The 6159-nt window shown below is 41.1% G+C and overlaps 1 pseudogene; it reads left to right on the top strand.

Annotated features, from left to right (window-relative positions):
• Window positions 1-2990: 2990 nt before the first annotated feature.
• LOC136496841 (zinc finger BED domain-containing protein RICESLEEPER 2-like) lies at window positions 2991-5559 on the top strand (annotated as a pseudogene).
• Window positions 5560-6159: the final 600 nt, after the last annotated feature.

The raw sequence follows: 6159 nt of genomic DNA, 5'->3' as shown, positions 1-6159 counted from the left end.
TACCATGATTTTTCTAGGCTTATTTATTTATCCAAAAATTATGAAATTTGTTTTGCCACTTAGTTATCATGTAATGAACATTTACAAAAATTTTGAGTTCAATTGGAATAAGTTGATTTATTTCATAATTTTGAATTAAATAATTAATTCATAAAAGCAAATAGTAACCTTTAATGATTTAGGTTTTTGTTTGGACTTTTGGATTGAATGATGACCTTGGGTCATTAGTTGATAATGATCCTTGGCAATTGATTTGGGTGTTGTGAAAAAGGTTCGATTAGTTTGACTTGCAACTGTACCGCGAAGGAAAGTTGTATTCAAATTGTTAATTTTTGTATCCATCATCGAGCATCATGTTTCATATTCCGCATCATGTTAAACATGGCATTGTTATTACGTGTAGTGAACGAAGGTGAAAACGTGGTAGTTAATCAAGCTGTTGAGGAGGTTAATCCGTCTGTTGAGGTCGAATCAAATACTTGTGTAACGTCGCAGGAGCCAGACTTTTCCGTCAACGAAGGCAAGCCCCGGATGCATACAACCCTACCTTGTGTTTTATAAATTAATTTCGCTTTTGCTTTCCATTGCTGCATTAAGTGATTAGGAGTTAAGTAAGAGCCTAATTGGTGCATTACCACCCTTGTTATTCCATATTTACCATATTACCAGTTTTAAACTCGTATATGTCTAGTTTTGCTTAGCTATGCGTAGAACGATGAAAATCGGGTGATTACCTGTCACCTGCAAATTTTAAATGGAACATTGGTTAATTATGTTAGCATGTGATATGGGAATGTGGAGTAATAAATCTAGACCGGGCGGACTCGGTGTGTGTGAGCCACTAGACATGGAGGTCTTGTGAGCGGGTTCTTTCCGCCTGTGTCGATTAAGGCCCGTCCGTTGTTGAATTGCATGAGGTGAGAATTTGTAGTACTAACCACATACTTCGGTAAGCCTGAACTTGGCAATTCTATTACGAGAATGGCTACTCGCGCACTGGGAGTGGAGAGATGGCGGGAATAGCGTGTACCCACGTGGCCATGGGCTGGAATGGTGGAGTACTGTGTTCTCGGGTGGCGCGGACCCGTTCTGGTTTTAGAGGATCCGAGGGTAGGTTGGTATATGTAGGTCGGGGACCTGCATATGTCGTGTGGTCTGGAATCCCCAGCTGGGTTTAATCGGTTCGAATCGTCGTTGCTCCTCGGTTATTGAGACTCAACTCACTGTTCATCATCGTAGTAATTAATAACTGGAACTTGAGAAAGGTTTGCGAAAAAGATTGATATGAAGTTCATGATCTCATTACGGATCATGGCAGATTCATATGTGGTACTTATAAAGTTTTACCTTTGAAGTAAAGAATTTTATTAAAGAGCTTTTACGCAAAACAACTTTGATTATTGTTAAAACTATACCTTGAATCCCTGAGCCTGCATTTCTGAGTCTTATCAGTTTTATTTCGGTTAAGTCTTGTTGAGTACTTTTGTACTCAGGGTTTGTTGACCCCTTGTTGCAGGTGAGCCTCATGAGCAGATCTGTTTTGGATCGTGCTGCATGACTATCGTTCGTTCTGACGATGAGAAGTAAATGTGTGATCCTTGGGCAGGATGTTTATTTTGTGTGATATGTCTATATTAATTATGCCACTCCACTACTACTTTGGTTTGTAATAATTATCGAACTTAGTTTGTAAGGTTTGAAATAACTGGTTGTAAACTAAGTTACCGTAAGACTTCCGCTATTTTACTCTGGTTTTGATATTTGAATAAATATTGTAATACTGCAATAACTCTGTAACGTGATCCTGCTCGGAAATCGTGGATGATTCGGGGTTCCCCGAGGACACCCGACAGTCTTTTTAAGTTCATGGAAACATATGCATAGATGTCAAAGGTCATCGGACAGTGACAAGTGCATGTGGGCCCTATAACTTAGGAGGTTCTACCACAAACTGCTCCGCCATTAGAGCAACCGCAAGCACGTAGCCTCATCCAGGCAACGAATCTACGAGATGGCACCCAAAAGAAGCCACGGTGGTTCAAGTAGAGGATCACGCGAGCTCAATCGTGCCGAGGAATGGGTGGTGTCCATCAACAACGAGGCGATGCTCAATCGGTTGGTGGAAGACGACGTGCTGCCCGATAGGGTGATGGTGGGATGGTGTCCTAAAAATGGATTGGCTAAGCCCAAGGGTCATAAGGCCCCCAACTCATAGGCTCATATATATGGATTGTATACGGGTTCTTTTAAGAATGGCCTGAATCGGATTGGATTATCCTTTAAAAGGCCTGGCACGAATCGGATTGTAGACGTCATGTGTGGATTGTGAGAATGGATCGGCCCGCGGATCCTAATGGAAGGGCCTTCCTATTCTATCGATAGCAGACTCCTGGTCGCAAACTCGCAATAGAGCGCTAGGGCCGACCGGTTGGGTGGAGGGCGTGAGTTGTGGAGGCACCGACATCGGCGGTGGCGGGGCACTTGTTTCCAAAATCCACGCCGGCACATCCCCCGATGCATCGCGGGCAACGACGCATCCCCCGACACTCCAAGATCCCTCGATGCTCCAAGATCGTTGGCGGTGGCTTGATGACTTCTCCCTCGACGCATCCCCCGATCAAGTTTTCAAGGTGGGTTTCTTGATCTTTTCTCCAGGAATTGTCCCTCTGCGCCACGTGATTTTGGTCATGATATGGTTCGCATGATTTGGTTGTGATATGGTTCTTTTGCGGCTGCAGGATGGGATCCAGGTCGGTCCCCCTGGGTTGCCTGGCTATTTTGGGAGCGATTTTCGTGGCTTGATGTATGGCTGCAAGTTGAAGGTATATATCGCTGAACCCATGCTCATGTACATGTTTATTAGTTAAAAATAGTTGTGTTCAGAAGAATATTCACCAGCGTCAATTATCTCTTCAGCAATACTATATGATAATCAGATAATCAACCGGCGTTATGTTTTCACCTTATCATTATTTACTGAAGAATTTTTGTCTAGTACCGGTTATCAGATCAGTAACAATATGATAATAAAATAATCAGTGACTTGCCTTTCCCTTACAATTATTTATTTCTTTTCACAGGGTCTTGTTCCTTTGGCAAAGTTACTACTATCACTTGGCAGTACCTTCTTTCTAGCATTTGGGCCCCCCTGATTCTTGTCACCGTCTCTCTTTTTGCTGTTTTATATGTGGTAAGCCCCTACTAATCTCACCTTTCATGTGCTAATGCATGTTCATGGTCGATATCTGCTCTGTTCTTAATTTACTTTCTGCTTGCATCCATTACCTGACTGCTATCTGATTATATGTTTTAGCATAATAGAACAAACTCAGTTAAAACGGATATGAATTTTTACATTGAATGGTACAGTTGCAATGGTAGCTAGATTTCACTATATTGGAAAATGTGGAAATCAAAACCCCGTTGTTTTCAACTACTGCTATGGAGTTGTTTACTCATCTAGAATATGTAGAGTTGAGAGTACTAGAGTAGTTGTATCTAGCTGGCATTTTCTTACTGATGAGGTCTTAGATATAGTTGAATCGCCGTGTGGCTCTAAATGAGTTGTTTTCAACTACTAGCTGATATCGTTGTTTCCTATCCTATTATTTACCATCAGCATTCTAAAGTTGCCATCATTATTTAATTGCTTCAGTAGTCAGCAATGCTTTGATTATGAACTGTAATAGTAAAATGTAACTATATTTAGAAATGCTTTGATTTTACTTTAGCTATCCTTCTACATATGTTAGCTATTCTTTTGTTCCTGCCTTTTGTGTGTTCCCTTTGTTAGCTATTCTGGTAGATTTTACTCTAGTATCCTGTGTTGTAGTTCCCTCCATAGCTGACCTATGTTTCTGTAGTTTATGACAAACTACAGCTGGTAACCTGAGTTGGTTAGTCTGAGTGTCTGGTATTATGGAGAGGGTTTCATCAGCAACAGCAGCAGAAGTTGAGGATAGTCTTGATGCTATCTCCACTGACCAGTCAGGCCGGCCAGGGAAAAAGAGGGTTAAAGTTTGGGCTTATGTTGACTCAGAGATAGTTGATGGAATTGAGAAGGTTGTCTGCAAGTACTGTAAGCTCTAGTTGTCTTCTGTGTCAGGGAAAGGGATAACTCACTTGAATAGGCATATTGGATATTATTGTCATCATATCCCCCAAGAGGACAAGGATAGGTTCTTAGCAACTTTGAAGAACAAGTCCGATAGAGATAATTCTGTATTTGATCCTGTTGTATTCAGAGGTCTGATTGCAAAGTACTTCCTTAGTGCCGAGGTTGCATTTCAAAAAGCAAATGATCCTGCTTGGAAAGAGATGTTGAATTATTGCCAGCCTTCATTCAATGTGGTGGGTCGACAAACTGTTCGTGCAAACTGTCTCATGTTGTATGAAGAAGAGAAATTATAGCTACATCAAAAGATCACAAAGTTGAAGTCTCATGTCAGTTTAACTGCTGATTTGTGGTCATCTAACCAAAATTTGGGGTATCTCGAAGTTACAGCTCATTACATTGATGAAGAGTTTGAGCTCCATAAGAAGATTATAGCATTCAAGCAGATCTCTTTCCCCCACAACTCATTTGCTGTGCAAGATGGCATCACGGCTTGCTTGATGGAGTGGGATTTGGTTGATCATGTGTTCACGGTGACTCTAGATAATGCAAGCGTGAACAACAGAGTGATTAAAGACTTGCGTGTCGCTCTAGGTGCTTAGATGTTCTTTAAGGGTGAACACCTACATGTTAGATGTGCCGCTCATGTGCTCAATATAATGGTTCAAGCAGGATTGCAAGTCATACCAAATGCAGTTGGAAGAGTAAGGGACACATCTACACCTTCACGTGTGCAAACATTCAACTCAGTCATTCAGGCATTAGGTTCTAGATGTTCCCCACCGATGTAATGCTCTGAAGTATAAAGCAGCTCTCAACAGATTCGTAGCAGAGCAATATCAGGATGTTCCTAGTGAACAAGATTGGCAGAAAGTTAAAGCACTTCATGAATTTCTAGAACAGTTCAGTGAGGCTACTAAAGCATTTTCTGCAGATAGGCATCCAACAGCCCACCTCTTTCTAAAGATGTTGATGGCAGTCCAAGAGGTTTTGCTTGATGAGACATGGAATACCCAATGAACTGCTCAATGAGTTGGCTGAAGCTATGCATACCAAGTTTCAGAAATACTGGGTTGAGCATAGTATGATACTTCTCATAGGTGTTGTCCTGGATCCATCAATGAAAGCTGACTTTGTCAGATTCTTTTACTTGACTATTGAGAATGCAGAAGCGGAAGCGAAGATGAGATAGCTTAGACATTACTCAAAGAAATATTATCTGGAGTATGAGAGGATTGTGAGGAGCAACACTATACCTATCTTCATCAAATATGAAGAGGAAGCTTTAAGTCAGGGCGATTCTAGTTCTTCTGGACTTCGTGGCAAACGGCATGTAGAGTTTGCATTTGCTCAATTTTCATCACAAAACTCGAGTACTCGCTCAGAAAGATCAGAGTTAGATATTTATTTGGATGATCCTAGAGTACTGGTGAGACCGACAGAGAACTTTAATGTTCTAGCATGGTGGAAGAAAAACTCGGATGCCTATCATGGCCAGAGACTTCTTGTCTATTCTTGTTAGCACAGTGTCCTCAGAATCTGCTTTTAGTGCTGCAGGAAGGATGCTTGGTAAAAATATGACATCTCACTCTTCGAAAACTCTCGAAAGCGTTGGTCTGTGCGAAAGACTGGCTGATTGGCTTTAATGATGCAGATGAAGGTAATTGTCATATTTAAGATACTATATTGCAAAACTAGTATTGTTTATAATAGTGGTTTAATATGTTTTCTTGTTCAATGCAGGTCAACCAATGACCGGACAACGTATGTTTGAATTAGAAGAAGAAGAAGATGATGATTGACAGGTTAGTGCCCCGATGCAAATATTTTTGTTGGTTTACTGTGATTAGTGCATGGGTTCAGAACACCAGACTGTGGTTTACTGGAATGAGAAGATGTAGTACATTACTTCGTTTGTTGAGTACTGACTGCAAGCTTCGTATGTTGAGTACTGACTGCGGTTCAAGAAGTGAATAGAATCATGATAGTATTATGAGTTGACATGGATTTGAAACTATAGCTGTAGCACAGTACCTACTACCTAC

Source organism: Miscanthus floridulus, chromosome 1 (genome assembly GCF_019320115.1).
Source record: "Miscanthus floridulus cultivar M001 chromosome 1, ASM1932011v1, whole genome shotgun sequence".
In the NCBI taxonomy this organism is placed as follows: Eukaryota; Viridiplantae; Streptophyta; class Magnoliopsida; order Poales; family Poaceae; genus Miscanthus; species Miscanthus floridulus.
Note: the sequence above shows the minus strand (reverse complement) of the source record. Positions and strands in the feature narration are given on the sequence as shown.